The sequence below is a fragment of the Schistocerca serialis genome, chromosome 4 (assembly GCF_023864345.2).
Source record: "Schistocerca serialis cubense isolate TAMUIC-IGC-003099 chromosome 4, iqSchSeri2.2, whole genome shotgun sequence".
In the NCBI taxonomy this organism is placed as follows: domain Eukaryota; kingdom Metazoa; phylum Arthropoda; class Insecta; order Orthoptera; family Acrididae; genus Schistocerca; species Schistocerca serialis.
Genome location: NC_064641.1, coordinates 465,060,433 through 465,077,514, shown reverse-complemented (window position 1 = coordinate 465,077,514; position 17,082 = coordinate 465,060,433).

The following is a 17,082-nucleotide window of genomic DNA, read 5'->3' as shown; positions in this document are numbered from 1 at the left end:
GCCACTCGGATGAGCCCCCCCCCCCCCCCGTCTCCTCCCCCCTCTCAGACTGGCATACTGAGTGCGCATTGGCTTCCTTTCTGGCCTGAACGCTATCTGCCTAAAGGACTCCCTAACGCCCTTAACGATGGAGCTCCCAATCATCAACTAGTAAACTCCTCCCTGTGTGCCTGCTCGGACCCTGTTGAAGGAGCAGCCGTGTGTTCACTCTCAATCTAAGCCAGATGGCCATCTTCCACATTGGCGCTCTGCCTCGAGGGATATGAACTCGTTGCCACCCGCCACTCCTGAGAGGGCAGATCGAGCGCATCAGGTACGTAACAGATACTAACCATATTTTTTTAACTGACACGTTTTCTCACCAATTTAATGTATTGCATGCAAACTACTTCGCTGAATACTTCATATTAACTAAATCCTAAACAGATGGAAATAAAATAGATGAAGGAAGGAAATGGAACAAGGAAAGGAAGAATTGTTGTAAACCTCTCAGTTGCTTACAGTTGTCCAACTGTAAAGCTGCCCAAAGCACAGGAAACCCCTTCTGCATTTTTTCATCAGGCTAGCCTCCTCCTTCATTGAAGTTATTTCTCCTATCTCTGAACGCAGGTTCCTCCTCTACTTCTGATTTGCTCATTCTGTCTGAACCTTCTTGTCCCTCTGCTCTTAGACTTTGTACACCATTCCTCTCCCTCTGTTTCTTCTGGATACATAACTTCCAAAGTCATCACATTGTCACACTTCTGCTTTACAGTTGGCTCCACACAACTTGTCCCTTTGCATACATCTTTACATAACACATATCGAACTTCACATCACAATAAAATAGATTCAAAGAATCTACACCCATAATCATGTTGAAACTCAGATGCAGAATGATGTAAAACATGTGCTCTAGTATGACATCCTTAAATTGCTCAGGTAACACGATTTCTTGCCTGATCACTTTTGACAATTTCCCTGTTGCTCTAAAGATTTTAAAATATGATGCCAGCATGACTACCATTTCCATTTTGCGTGGCAGGACTTCAGAGTATTATTTAGAAATTGCTGGAATCTCAGAACGACTATCGATGAGAAACTCTTACTCCAAACCCCTTGCTAGTACTGTTGCATTAGTATTAATATCAGCTACAGTTGACACTGACTGCTCACCACACAATAAATCTTTAATTACAGCTTTTCTATCAAATTCCGTTTTCTCCCGTGAATTTTCAGGTTTTACTCTTCCTGCAAGAAAACACTGAACCTCTTGAAGCATCCTGCCGTGAAACGACAGTTCACACCATTCAGTCTGGGAATCTAAAAGCAATTGATTCTCATTGTCCAGCACCTTAAGGTCAGTTCCATCAAATACGAATTCATAGATAATGTTGCTTTCCTCTACATATACGGTTCACTTTCTACTTGATTTATTTGTTCAGAAAAATATGTAAAAAAATACACTTGAAAGGGAGAATAAATACGCGGAACACGCAGTGCTCAACATGAACAACTAAAAAATTGGGTACAATTTTGCTTTCCAAAAACATCGATTATGATGAACGAAATTAAACTTATTTAACTTTTTGACTAGGCTAGGGAACACACATTGGAACCAATAATGGCTGACATCTGCGCTCCGATGTCGTGCTTAGATCATTCCAGCGACGGGCAGAGAAGGCTGAGAAGACTAGCCTTGCGTATGGAGTTTCAACGAATTTCACAATATACAGCATTGTCCCCAGAACTGATAGGGGCTCCCTAGTTCAGAGTCGAATGGAGGACTGAACCACAGACTTCTAAAGTTCCGTGCCAAGCTAATTTGCGACTCCCTGGACTTCCACCATAGGGTTGAGAATTGTAGGGTATCCCTAAATGGATCAGGTGTGCACTACACATCACAGGCTGCTACCCAGATAGCTGTGTTTGGGTGTACACAAGGACGTTTTAGATTAGGCAACTCGCCACCCAGTCCAAATAATGAAATCTGTTGGAAACCTAGAAGTATTAATGTAAGAGTCAAGGGAAAGCCCCCCACAGCCGATGGTACTAAAATCCTAGTAGTTAACTGATGGAGCATTCGCAACAAATTGCCGGAATTCGAAGCTCTCCTGGAAAACAGCGAAGCTCTCATAATAGTAGGTACAGAAAGACGGCTGGGGCCTGACGCCAATGACAGTGAGATTTTTTTGCTAAATCTAAGTGCTTATTGAAATGATAGTCTAACGGGAAATGGTTGCAGAAGACAAGACACTAAAATTCCCCGAAGTACAAATTGAAGCTGCATGTGAGATTGATTGGGCAAGACTTAGCTTCAGGGATGGGCATAAAACGGTAATTGGATCCTTCTATCGACCACGAGATTCACCTGCTGATGTCACCGAAAACTTCTGAAAAACCTGAGTTCGCTTGTACGTAAGTTCTCGAATCATATTGTAATCATCGCTGGAGACTTTCATCACCCAGCAATCAATTGGGAAAATTTCAGTTTTGTTAGTGTGGGGGGGGGGGGGGGTAATGGTGGGTGTGGGAGGGAGGTTAGATCTACAGGCAACACGTAGACCTGACCCCTGTGAGCGAAACTGGTATCAGTGACCATGACAGGAGTGTGTCAACTATGAATACCAAAATACAAAGCCCAACTAAAACAAGTAGAAAGATATATATGTTCAGTAAACTAGATATAAAGTAGTTGTGCCATATCTCAACAAGGAACTTGAAGCGTTTAGCGCAGGACAGAAGTACGTGGATGCGCGCTATAGCTCAAGTTCAGAAGAATAGCTGACCACACAATGGCTAGATATGTACGCAGTAGAACCTTGTATGTAATGGGAGGGACGCTCCACGGTATATAGTCACTGTAAAGAAATTCCTAAAATAAGAGACAGTTGCATAATAGGTGCAAAACGAAGAATAGAGTTATACATAGACAGATGCTGAATGAGAAGTATTTGGCTGTCAAGAGAATAATGCGTGAAGCCTTCAGTGGCTACCAGAACAGAATTTTGTCGAATTATCTTTTACAAAAACCACTGAATTTCTGGTCCTATGTAAGGTCTGTTAGTGGCACGATAGTTAGTGTCCAGACGCTAATGGACGAGAGAAGATTAAAGTTAAGAATAACAAAGAAAAAGCAGAAAAACTTAATTCCATTTCCAAATCCTCCTTTACAAAGGAAAGCCCAGGAGAACTACCCCCAACTAAATTTTCTTACCTCTGAAAACTTGAAAGAAGTAAACAGTTGGTGTCAGTGGCGTTGGGAAACACTTAAAACTGAATAAGCTCCAGGACTCGATGGATTGCCTGTCAGCATCTATGCCGAATTTGCCCCTGAGTTAACCCCCCTTTTAAATGTAATGTATCATAGATACCCCTAAAAAAAACCGTACCCTTAGTTGGAAGAAAGTACAGGTCACCCCCGTTTACAGGGAGGGTGGTAGGAGTGGTTCGCAGCTGTTATCACGTCACAAGCCCCGCTGAAGCACAGGAGAATGTTTCCCACGGCGTAAAACTGCTTCCACCGGCTAGCGTCCGTGGCGCGCTGCACGTTCCGAACTGTCGCTCACCTCGATGACGGCGTTTGTGGAGACGACCAGCGTCATATTGTAGCAAAAATATGATTCACCCGAAGATGTGACACGTTTCCACTGATCGACGGTCGAATCCCGATGGTCCCGTGCCCACTGCAATCGTGACGATGCCGTTGGGTCAACATGTGAACACATAGGGATGGTTTGATGCGGAGCTCCATTTTCAACAACGTACGAGGAGAGGCGCGCGCTTCGAAACACTTGTGCGTGCACCAGCATTGTGCTCTTTCGGGATAGATGCCACACATCATCGTCTGTCCCATTTTACTGAGCAGACAAGCTTCCGATTCCTGCATTCTGTGAAGAGTTGTGGACGTCCAACCATTTAGCGCCTAATGGTAATTTCATTGTCCTCCTACCTCTTTCCGTAGATGCTCAAGACAGCAGTACGTGAACATTCGACCAGCTTCGCTGTTTTAGAGATACTCGTTCACAGGCTCTGCGAAATAATTATGTGACCTTTGTCAAAGTCGCTTATCTCAGTGGATTTCCCCATTTGCAGCCCATGTCTTCGCTAGGGTGATACCCCGTCAGTGACTACTCCGTTTACAGGCTTTTGCTACCGCGAGGCCACCAGGTGGCATCAAAGGTCGTCGTGGGCAGTGGTGATAATGATTTGGCTTACCAATGTATATTAATAGTAACATTAGACTTTGTAGATGGTGCAGTTAGTTATAATGAAGTACTGTCTGAAGAAGCTACATAAATATTCAGTCAAATCTTGATTAGATTTTAAATGGTGCAGTTAGCTATAATGAAGTACTGTCTGAAGAAGCTACATAAATATTTAGTCAGATCTTGATTAGATTTTAAATTGGGACAAAGATTGTCAACTTCTATCACATGTTGGGAAATATAAAATTGTACCCTTGATAAAACGAAAATACGTAGCATGCTATGACTATGACATCAAGTAATCAGAGCTGGAATCGGTCAACTCCTATAAATACGTGGGTGTAACACTTCGTAGGGATATAAAATGGAATGATTACACAGGGCCAGTCACGGGTAGAACAATTGGTAGATTTCGGTTTATAGGCAGAATACTGAGGAAATGCAATCAGTCTAGAAAGGACATTGCTTAGAAATCACTCATGCGACCTATCCTAGAATATTGCGTACGTGTGTTTGGCCCCTACCTAATAGGACTAACAGGGGATATACAGAGAAAGCCAGTACGAATACAGATTTGTTCGATCTGTGGGAAGATGTAATAGAAATGTGGAAGAAACTAAACTGTCAGATTCTTGAAGATAGACGTAATCTACCCCTGGAAATCCCTCTTATTAAGTTCCTAGGGCCGGCTTTAAACGAGGACTCTAGGAATGTACTACAGTCCCGTACGTATCGCTCCCGTAGAGGTCATGATAACAATATTAGATTAATCACAACATGCACGGAGGCATTTAAACATTCATACTACCCTTATTCCATATGTGAATGGAACGGGAAAATAACCTAACAACTTGCACAGTGGAACGTACACTCTGCCATACACTTCACAGTGGTTTGCAGAGTGTAGACGTAGATGTGCAAGCTGCTATTTTTGAAACGACTCGCAAACTTTTCGCTTAGTGTCCAGCGTGCGGTTCGTCTGTACCACATAATTACTAAAATTAGTACGCTGACCGCGCGTAATAGTATCACTTATATTAGTCATTTCTTTACCAACAGCCTCTTTATGTACTGTTTCTTTTAGCGCTATTTTCTCTGCAAAAGTGCAGTAGGTAGCTTCATTGGCTTCAAAACTTTTTCACGATGAGCAGGTGGAAATCTTTGAGCGTGTTTCTCAGCTTTTGCGCATATTACTGAGTTATGAGTCTCCCTTTGAACAACATTTCTCAGCTGCGAACTAACCTGCCCCTCCAACTGTACTGTTCCGCAGATTTACTCGGAAACGTTTACTGACGGACTCGGATTAATCCTCAACACTGTCACAATATTAAATCAGTCTAACAAGTTTCGCCAGCTGCAGTTTGAAATGTGAGACAGGGCTGAAATTTCCCTGCTCCTATATAGCCCTAAATATCCTGCAGGAATAGCTTTCAGGGAGATCCTATCATCCGACCGCTTGATAAAGGAACGTACCTGCAATCAGATATCACACAGCCTGCGTCCCGTTTCTGGCAACTCTACCCGGCAGCCTTCTCCAAGAACAAAATAGAATAAATACTGAAAGTCGAATAGGAAAAAGGACACACACAAACACCTCACCTCAAGTTTCCAAGTGAAAAAAATTTAATTTATTGCCATCAATTAGTTCTCAAAAAATCCATCTCGTTCGTTAAACACCACTTTCATGCAGCCAGTTGCTCAATGCTGTGCTGTACGGCTTTTCTACTAAGTACATGTACTTTGACTGAATAACACACGCTCAGAAGTATATTTCTACGGTCGTTAATGGGAATACATTCGAAAACGCTTTCAAAGCTTCCCCTACAGGTAGAGCAACGTTACTGATTACTGGGGATGACTCTCTCCCGACTTAACATACCAAACCCCAAAGGGTTTACACCACTCGTTAGGGCTCGCACCCACATTCTAGATTCCAGAGCCCCAATCAGCTCCATGAAATTGTTTTACACTCTAGATATTTCTGCCAGTCAACGTAAGGAGCAGAATAAAGGCATTTTCTTCGGCTATTTCCTGCACCCGCTTGAACACTGCCGGTAATGAAAACTGCAACACCATGAAGGTGGTATCCGAAAAACGTGAAATTGGCATGCGCTGTTCTACATGCTCTGATATGCAAATGATTAGCCTTTCAGTTCAACCGCACGTAATGTGTAGTATTAACGTCATCTACAACCTGAACATAAGAAAAGATTCCAGAGCACGTTTTTCTTTCATAAATCGTTCTTTAATAATTTTGTTTGTGAGCTGTACGTTCTTATCCCTCGTGTAAAGCTACGTTTTCTTAGCTGCGGGGATTTCCCTCAACGTGCTGCGTAAAACGCGTACTAGACCTTGCTCCCAACCCGCACAAAACAAACAAACCATACCGTTTCCCTAGCGTGCGAGCAACGCAGTGCCACTGCTTGCTCTACCTGCGGGGATCGCTTGTGTTGTCTGGCACGCACGTCGCAGCAATTTACTCGGTTGGAGGAGTGGGGGAAGTCGAACTGAGCACGAAACTACTATAATAGGCGACAGCTGAAGCATTTATTTCGCGCGCACGGGCAGCAACAGAGAAGCTAATTCTTCCGAGGAGGAGGAGGACAATATTGTTTAACGTCCCATCGACAACGAGGTCATTAGAGACGGAGCACGAGCTCTGATTAGGGTAGGATGTGGAAGGAAAGCAGCGGTACCCTATCAAAGGAACCATCCAGGCATTTGCCTTACGCAATTTAAAGAAATTCAGGGGAAACCAAATCAAGATGGCCGGACACGGGTTTGATCTGTCGCCTTCCCGAATGCGAGTCCAGTGTGCTAACAGGGGCACTACGTCGCTCGGTAAATTCTTCTGGTCTAATTATTGAAAAACTCAACAGAAATAATGGTTGACAGCCCCTCTGCCTAAGAGGATGAGCGGCTTACCGGACTGGTATCCGAACAGCATATTTTATGAAACATGTATGTGTGAAAAAGGAGTTAATTTGGGCAGAAGTCGAAGGAAAAATGAATGAAACATGTAAGAAGAAATGTCTTTGGTTATATCCAGTGTAATACATTTGTAAATAAATCTGTACGAGCCTTTAACCACAGCTATAACGAGTTGGATGTTGTTATTGTGATCAATACCGTGAACGACGAGTAAATTAGACCCGATGAAGTAATCAGTCAATCCTCTTCTTAGCTTTGGCGTAACCACCGACACCTACCAAGAGTATCACGTTGTCCTCGGGCAGTTCATTAATTTGTGATATGTCTGCGTGATAAGGTATTGGGAACTGGCATTATTCAGCATCGTCGAGCAACTTTTTTGTAACAAAGTGTTATACGCCTGTTCTTCTTCACGATGCAAGAACATTTGTGTGACTGCTTTGCACTTCCTCAGTATTCTTCCCAATAATAAACAATATTCCTCCTCTTTTGAAACTTTCATGTACTTTCGGGCTGCCAAAATTAATAGGTTTTTACACCAATCACTGCGCTGCATGTTTTGCCTTTAGTGTCCCCGCTACTATTGTCAGGCCGCACTGCACCGCACCTATGACAGCAAAATATTCCTCGCAGCGCGCTGAACTCACGTAACGCCAGTGCAAAATGGTTCAAATGGCTCTGAGCACTATGGGAATTAACATCTCAGGTCATCAGTCCCCTAGAACTTAGAACTACTTAAACCTAACTAAACTAAGGACATCACACACATCCATGCCCGAGGCAGGATTCGAACCTGCGACCGTAGCGGTCTCGCGCGGTTACAGACTGAAGGGCTTAGAACCGCTCGGCCACAAACGGCAGACACGTAACGCCAGTGAAACAACAGTATACTGCTTTCCTCTAGGAGAAACTGTTGCATCCACCGACTTCCAACAAACTTTAAAAATAAATTCCGGCTTTCCGAAACTTTTTCTATCTTTGACTCCGCCACAGAAAGTGTAAAGGGGAAGAATTTGTAACTAACTACATTTCCGATGTTGGTTTGCTAAAAATACCGCGTCAGACGTGAGGTATTAATTTATTACGTCACTTTTACTAACTCTGTTGGCCAGAAAGTTCGCACACGTTATCGAAATCTACTACTGAAACCAGCTATAAAATTATATTGTTGTACTACCTATAGTTTAGGCCGTACGGCACGATAAATATTGGATAGCACGAAAAATCAAATTTTCTTAACAGCTTAAATATTTCTGTATTTCAATAGCAAAAAATTTTACCTGAGTTAAAAAAAGTGTCAGGTGGTAGTTCTCGTATCACTCTATCATGTACAGTTGCCAAATTATAAAAAACACCTCTTTCATTTTTTACGTTCTGACGCGCACCGCCCCGCTCCTAGGAAAACGTTCCACGCGGCGTCCTGCGGCCTGCATCGGACAGCGGAAGACGCAGGCGTATTCCGCAGCACGCTGCGATAAATTTCCGCAAGTAGGAAAATGTAGCTTAAGACGGAGAGTTTTCTCCCTGGAATATGTTGGAATTAGATGGCGACAGCATCACGGCCTCTCAAGACTTCGATTTATCGTTTCGCAATATTGCTGGTCACTTCAGTCTGGGGCTCACGACTGTCTTGTGGCTATGGAATCATCGGGGGCTCTGTAATCGTTCAACAAGATAACACCAGGCCGCATGTTGCTAGTATTGTCCGGATTTACGTCGATATATAGAGGGTCTTCGACTTTTGCCCTGACTAGCAGGTTCACCGTATCTCTCATCCACGGTAAATATCTGGCCATGGGATGACAAAATATCTTCGCGCCACCACTCACAAGCCACTATTGTTGACGAAACTTAGCACAGGGTTGAAGAAGCAAGAAATTACTTACAGGAAAGTGTCATCCAAGCCCGAACTGACTTGATGCACAGTAGCGTTTGTGAAGACACTGCCAACTGTGAGTGACATTTTTTTTTTCTTTTTTTCTCTTTCGCTCCTTTTCACTCCATACATGTATCCTGGATGAGTATAATTTTTTGTTTTGTTCCATGACATGCACTGTAACTACATTGTTTGTTGTTGGTGCACAGAACTCGTATTAACTAAGTATGCAAAATCTCAACTTCTTTTTTATCCTCTTTTGCAGTATATTTGTTAAATGCACCACATAAGCCGGCCGGTGTGGCCGAGCGGTTCTAGGCGCTTCAGTCTGGAACCGCGCTACCGCTACGGTCGCAGGTTCGAATCCTGCCTCGGGCATGGCTGTGTGCGATGTCCCTAGGTTAGTTAGGTTTAAGTAGTTCTAAGTTCTAGGGGACTGATGACCTCAGATGTTAAGTCCTATAGCCTTAGAGCCATTTGAACCATTTTTCACCACGTAAGACTAAATTTAATTTGTGAAGTGTTATATGAACTGTGACGAAAGAGTTAAAATGGCTCTGAGAACTATGGGACTTAACATCTTAGGTCATCAGTCCCCTAGAACTTAGAACTACTTAAACCTAACTAACCTAAGGACATCAAACACATCCATGCCCGAGGCAGGATTCGAACCAGCGACCGTAGCAGTCCCGCGGTTCCGGACTGAAGCGCCTAGAACTGCACGGCCACCGCGGCCGGCACGCAAGAGTGATACCGAGAGTTCCAGACGAAAAGAGAGTCACTGTGGGCACAGTCTGCAGCTCGTGGTCTTGCGGTAGCGTTCTCGCTTCCCGCGCACGGGGTCCCGGGTTCGATTCCCGACGGGGCCAGGGATTTTCTTTGCCTCGTGATGACTGGGTGTTCTGTGTCTTTCATCATCATTTCATCCCCATCGACACGCAAGTCGTCGAAGTGGCGTCAACTCGAAAGACTTGCACCAGGCGAACGGGCCAGCCGCCGGGAGGCCCTAGCCACACGGCATTTCCTATTCGGATACGCTGGTGTGCAGCGTAACACTCAAGATAAACCGTCGGATGGAAGCGCAATCGCGCGCGCGCGCTCGCTCGTGCACGCACACACACACAGAATTTACAATCGAGTTCTTATGTTTCGGACACGGTTTGGACTATATGTTACAGTGAATTTTATGAAATAAAATGTTAGACTGGTTGTATTTGTGAGCTTCGCGGTGTGCTATAAACAGCAGTAACAGTGTCCACGCGAGTGGACGGTGATTGTCGTTATTAGAACCAAATTCTTTGCTTCTAACTGAGATGCACAAATTAATGTATTTTATGATTCTTACTTTATTTGCAATATAATGAACTGTCGCACGGGTTAATACATTATCCGTCGTTGTGGGTATATTTAAACTCTTTGTCACATGTTAGACTGATTCGCCTGAAATGTATACAGAATACGCTACTGTGATACTCATGTTAAAAGTGAACGGCTTGTAGCTTCGCGAAAGGCGAGTTAAAGTGAATTTTAACCGTCTGAAAACAGTATGCCGTGTTACCAGTGTTAAGCGTACAAGAGACGTTACAGGATTGTGTATACGAACTTCAATCCACAGGGTATTAGATAACAATACCGACAAACTTCGAAGGATTGTAGAGAGTGTCTTAAGGAAGAAATTGAGGATAGGAACCCGTGTCCCGAAACGTCATCCACCGACGCCAGAGAGCGTCAGAGTTATAAGCGTGGACCCCCGCCATTAGTCCAGTCCTTCGGTAGCAAACGAGACATTGTTCGCTGAGGTCCGTGGTCGGAACGTCTCGCGATGTTTGTTTTCAGTAATCGCGACTGATGGCCACGGTCGCCAGTGGAGGACAGGGAGCTAACTGTTGCATAGGCAGGCCCTGTCTACTGTGAATGCGATGCTCTGTCGCCTCGGCAGCTTCGGACACGGGTTTCCATCCGAAGTTTACTTTTCTCCGGTGTAATGAAAATCAATGGAGCTATTTTAAATACGCCGTAACTCAACCACCGCACGAACAAGATAAGTTGCAAGGCAACCTTCTCAATCCTTATCTCTCAATCAGTATCTATTGTAATTTCTTTTCTTTATAACCAAATTTGGCAATCATTGATTTTACTGTAAACAAATGTAGTTTTTCGGGAGAGTTTTCATCGTTAGTGTTCACATTGATCTTTCTGTTGCGTGCCCATTGCTATTCTTTGTCTTTTACTTTATTATAGTTGTTATTGCATGTGTTTGCACGTATATTTTGGAGTGATGCGTTTTTATGTATGTGTGTGTGTGTGTGCAGTGTTTCTAGTACGCACATTTTGTTGTATTTGTGTGGTAGGTAGTAGGTTTTGTGATTCCTCCGTCCGCCATTAGTTTCTTAGCGCCGACCAATAGTAGCAAGGCTACTCGCTCGCTATTGGCGCACGACTGTGGGAACATTAAACCTGACAACTGTCTAAGTACGAGGACTGTGCTTTCATTCTATAGATCGTCATGTTACGGCATAATCAGGACCCAATGCGGGTTTATTTGTTTTTCGTGCTTACAACTGAGCAATATTACAAATTTTGGAAATTTGTGGTAAGGCCTTATGGGACCAAACTGCTGAGGTCATCGCTCCCTAAGTTTACACAATACTTAATGTAACTTAAACTAACTTACGCTAAGGACAACACACACACCCATGCCCGAGAGAGGACTCGAATCTCCTACGGGGGAGCCGAGTAATATTACAGCCTGTTCCGATACTGTCTACAAAATTTTACATTTACATTTGAGTTTGTTAACCAAATTCTGTTACAGTTCATTTTCGAAACTTCAGTGGAGAAACGCGTTCTTTTGAATCTAAAATAATCACAGTATAACTCATTGCGTTTTTCCAAGTCAAATGTTCAGATAAATTCGCGATCAAAATGTCGCAAAATAAACCTCTTAGAACAGGTTTCTTCACAGTTTAAAGTCACTTTTGTTGCCACAGATGGCAACTTCGTGTTGTAAATTTCGCTTCCTGTACACCCCCAAATCATACACAAATTTAATCTTATAATCTCTTGCAATGGATTACTTAAGTAACATGTTCTCACTAAACTTGTCTAGAAAAATAAATGTTCTAATCTTCAACGGGGTTCATGGTTATCACAATCAAATTTTTTAGGAGATGGATTACAGAGCAAAAGTGATAGTAAAACAGAGCATATGTTAATTTACTATCATCTGCATCGTTACCTCTCACGACTGTTTCAAATATATGTGCTTATCAGAAACCATTTAGAGCAGGGCATACATTTATACGATGTAGTAGGGCATACGTTTATACGATGTTTCCCCTTCTGAATGGTCGAGACTGTAAACGTTAACGTACGCCGGTTTGTTCATGAAACTGCTTAGGTACTTGTTGATGTTGAGTAAGACGGTGGGATCTTCCTTCCGAAACTCCTACTTTTGTTTTTGGCTTTGTAATTTTAACCTTCATACTTTTTCAGAATTTTTAGTTGTTGAAGGTAGTAGCGAACTATGCAATTGCTTATATACTATTAGTGTGTAGGCCGAACATTCGAAACTGACGGCATCATGTATTATGCTTATCAGCAAGGACTGTAATAGTTGACGCCACGCTTAGGTTTTATAGTAACCAATACTGAACTTCGTTTTACAAGTTATAAGTTGAGGTGGGTGAATTTTTGCATTTGTCGGCGGATAATGCAAGTATCACTTGTCATTCTTATATAACTTTAATCTATTACAGATCTGACGGCGCCAGTACCGAAACTGCAGTATTCTGCCACTCGACTGCACTGTCGATACCCGGCTATGTCCTCGGTCAACGTCTCCTCCGGCGGCAAATAAGAAGATGGTTCAAAATGGCTCTGAGCACTATGGGACTTAACATCTGTGGTCATCAGTCCCATAGAACTTAGAACTACTTAAACCTAACCAACCTAAGGACATCACACACATCCATGCCCGAGGTAGGATTCGAACCTGCGACCGTAGCAGTCGCGTGGTGCCGGACTGCGCGCCTAGAACCGCTAGACCAAATAAGAAGAAGCCGAAGATACACACGGCTGCCACGCCGTTGCAAGACCTGTCTTTACTGTTGTGACCAGGCTATTCACTGGATGTCAACTAGACTATATTTTGGATTGCTGTTCTATGTATTATTGACGGATTTGTTTGACCTTGAACTATCTTGTCGTGTTCTATCACTGATAAGTGTAGACTGGAATTGTGAGCTATCAAGACATTATACTGCATCCATATTCATCCATATTTTCTATGTAATAAAGACTGTGGTACATTGTAGCAAGCGTTACAGAAACTTTCTTATAAATAAAAATAAAGCGACGCAGTTGGGGTTCCTTCAGAAAAGGGCTATACCGATACTCGATATTCATGGACAATAAGGAGCAGATGTATGGCAGCGCACTCAACTCATGGAAGATACCAAGAACGTGAGACAGAAGACTGTCCGAAAGGCATCGGCGAAGTTGAGTGGTATTGTGTAACAGAGAGACAAAATTACTGCTGCAAATGAATGAGCGGCCCTAATGCACCTGTGGAAGAATCGTTTCCACGAAATGTGTTTTACAGCTGCTTCATAAACTTTTCATCTGCTGCGCACCTCATTATGGAGACAATAATAAAATGAGTAAGAGAATATACTATAACGATAGGATTGGGTTTTTTGACGAGTAGAAAAAAAGGTAATTTCTTCTGAAGAATCGCCTTTGACACTGTTTATGTGACAGATTACTTTACGGTAGACGCTTACTTTACGGTAGACGCACAGAAACTCTTTCACAATTTTCTCATGATTTGGATAATAGAACAAATATTCTACAAATGGTCGCTCTCAGATTTTAAGCGACCAGATTAACCCGAATTCCTTCAGGAACGGCTTCTATTGGAAGGTTAAAGGGTCAATTTCAGTAATTCTGCCATTTATATTTCAAAACACGATTAATATCAGAAGGGAAGGTATGCAGAACACTGTTGTCACACAGATTTAGATTTACTGTGGTTATGCGGAACTACTTTAGGTGAATGCGTGTGTGACTTCTTCCCCAACGCAACACTCGAGCAGGATCTCTATCCTCTCTGGGATGAATTAGCACTTGGTCCCTAACTGAATTATTTGTTTTGGTAACTGTGCGTCGCTGTAGATCGCTTTGTTGCAAGACAGCCACAGTTAAGCCCCATCAGCATATGTCTACGTGAGTATGTTCCGTAACGAGGACACTAAGTAAAGAGGCAAAGCAACGACCGTCACCTTCATTCCCCCCGTTGTGAAGTTGTCAGACTACTCCTCGCCCACCGATTATTGGAGTCGTTTACCCCTTAATGGCAGAAATATATCAGTCGTGTTAACAATAAATAGATGTGTGACTTTCACGCCCGCAGCTCGTGGTCGTGCGGTAGCGTTCTCGCTTCCTAAGCCCGGGTTCCCGGGTTCGATTCCCGGCGGGGTTAGGGATTTTCTCTGCCTCGTGATGGCTGGGTGTTGTGTGATGTCCTTAGGTTAGTTAGGTTTAAGTAGTTCTAAGTTCTAGGGGACTGATGACCATAGATGTTAAGTCCCATAGTGCTCAGAGCCATTTGAACCATTTGTGACTTTCTTACAAGTCTTTCGATCAGACGCTGTTCCTTCCGCCATCATGTAAGTATCGCTGCTCATTTCTCAAACCAGCCTCCAACATGGCCTCTCGCGATTAAGTAGACCTCGCCGCCCCACATCTCTATAAGGAAACGAGATGGCAACAAATCCGAATAAAATGGCGAAGCTGTCCCGGTCACCTGGGATCGAAGAGTCGGGGATGCATTTCTGGCCAGAGAAAGGAGTCGTTACGGAGTGAGCCTTGCTCTTCGTCTCACCTCTCCCCGCGTAATCTTCGAATAGAGGGCAGCTGGCGATTTTGAACGAACAGAACAACCTTAGGTAATGTCTGTCACGCGAAATGGCAAGTCGTGAGTTGCAGATTACTCTTACAATGAGCGACTATTATATTGTACGAATACTGCTTAATAAGTAAGTATTTTGCAACAAGGGGAGGTGGCTAGACATATGGTGTAGGATCTGCTGGAGCATTTGAGTGTAATCAGACGTTAGGCCGCTAAGCCACTGCGCGAGACTTAAGTCCTGGCAGCGATGTAATTAGATTAAGGACGTGCCCTACTTTCTCCACGAGTACAGCAGGGGATGGGCAAATATTTCAACGGACGGACTGTGGCACACATAGATGTCATTTCTTTACTTGTGTAACTTTTGTAGGATTTTTTGTAAGAACTCGTAGTAAATGACATGAGTAACATTTTGGTGAAAGTAAATGTAGTAGAATAGACATGTTGTCAAGTGTGTTAGCCGGCCGAAGTGGCCGTGCGGTTAAAGGCGCTGCAGTCTGGAGCCGCAAGACCTCTACGGTCGCAGGTTCGAATCCTGCCTCGGGCTTGGATATTTGTGATGCTCTTAGGTTAGTTAGGTTTAACTAGTTCTAAGTTCTGGGGGCTAATGACCTCAGCAGTTGAGTCCCATAGTGCTCAGAGCCATTTGAACCATATTATTTTGTCAAGTGTGTTATTTGTATAACGGTATTTTCCAATACACAAAACATAAAGTGTAGAATATGTATGATGCTAAACTAATTAAGGAGCTACTACTGCGAAATACAACACACAAGAAACCCTCATAGTTACGTAACCTTACACTTTCCATCCTTTACTAATGTAATATGATTAATGGGCGGTGGGGAGGAGGGGGGGGGGCGGAGAGGAGGGGAGGGGTAGATTGCATGGTCGGACCTGGCTCATCCGAGTCACTGGTCAGCGACGCTATAAATGATTCCATGTGCACGATCGCCCATCTCCATGCAAAACTTGTTCACTTTCGATGTCGCTTACTTGAGGTTGATGACTAATACACTACTGGCCATTAAAATTGCTACACCACGAAGATGACGTGCTACAGACGCGATATTTAACCGACAGGAAGAAGATGCTGTGATATGCAAATGATTAGCTTCTCAGAGCATTCACACAAGGTTGGCGCCGGTGGTGACACCTACAACGGGCTGAAATGAGCAAAGTTTCCAACCGATTTCTCATACACAAACAGCAGTTGACCGGCGTTGCCTGGTGGAACGTTGTTGTGATGCCTCGTGTAAGGAGGTGAAATGCGTACCATCACGTTTCCGACTTTGATAAAGTTCGGATTGTAGCGTATCGCGATTGCGGTTTATCGTATCGCGACATTGCTGCTCGCGTTGGTCGAGATCCAAAGACTGTTAGCAGAATATGGAATCGATGGGTTCAGGAGAGTAATACGGAACGCCGTGCTGGATCCCAACGACCTCGTATCACTAGCAGTCGAGATAACAGGCATCTTATCCGCATGGCTGTAACGGATCGTGCAGCCACGTCTCGATCCCTGAGTCAACAGATGGGGACGTTTGAAAGACAACAACCCTCTGCACGAACAGTTCGACGACGTTTGCCGCAGGATGGACTATCAGCTCGGAGACCATGGCTGCGGTTACCCTTGACGCTGCATCACAGATAGGAGCGCCTGCGATGGGGTACTCAACGACGCAACTGGGTGCACGAATGGCAAAACATAATTTATTCGGATGAATCCAGGTTCTGTTTACAGCATCATGATGGTCGTATCCGTGTTTGGCGACATCGCGGTGAACGCACATTAGAAGCGTGTATTCGTATCGCCATAAGAGGTGCATTCAAGTTCTAAGGCCTCCGATTTTTTTTTCCAATTAACTTCTCACCCGAAATCGATGAAACTGGCGTTACTTCTCGACGTAATCGCCCTGTAGGCGTACACATTTTTCACAACGCTGACGCCATGATTCCATGGCAGCGGCGAAGGCTTCTTTAGGAGTCTGTTTTGACCACTGGAAAATCGCTGAGGCAATAGCAGCACGGCAATAGCAGCGGCCACGGAGAGTGTCTTTCATTGTTGGAAAAAGCCAAAAGTCACTAGGAGCCAGATCAGGTGAGTAGGGAGCATGAGGAATCACTTCAAAGTTACCACGAAGAAACTGTTGCGTAACGTTAGCTCGATGTGCGGG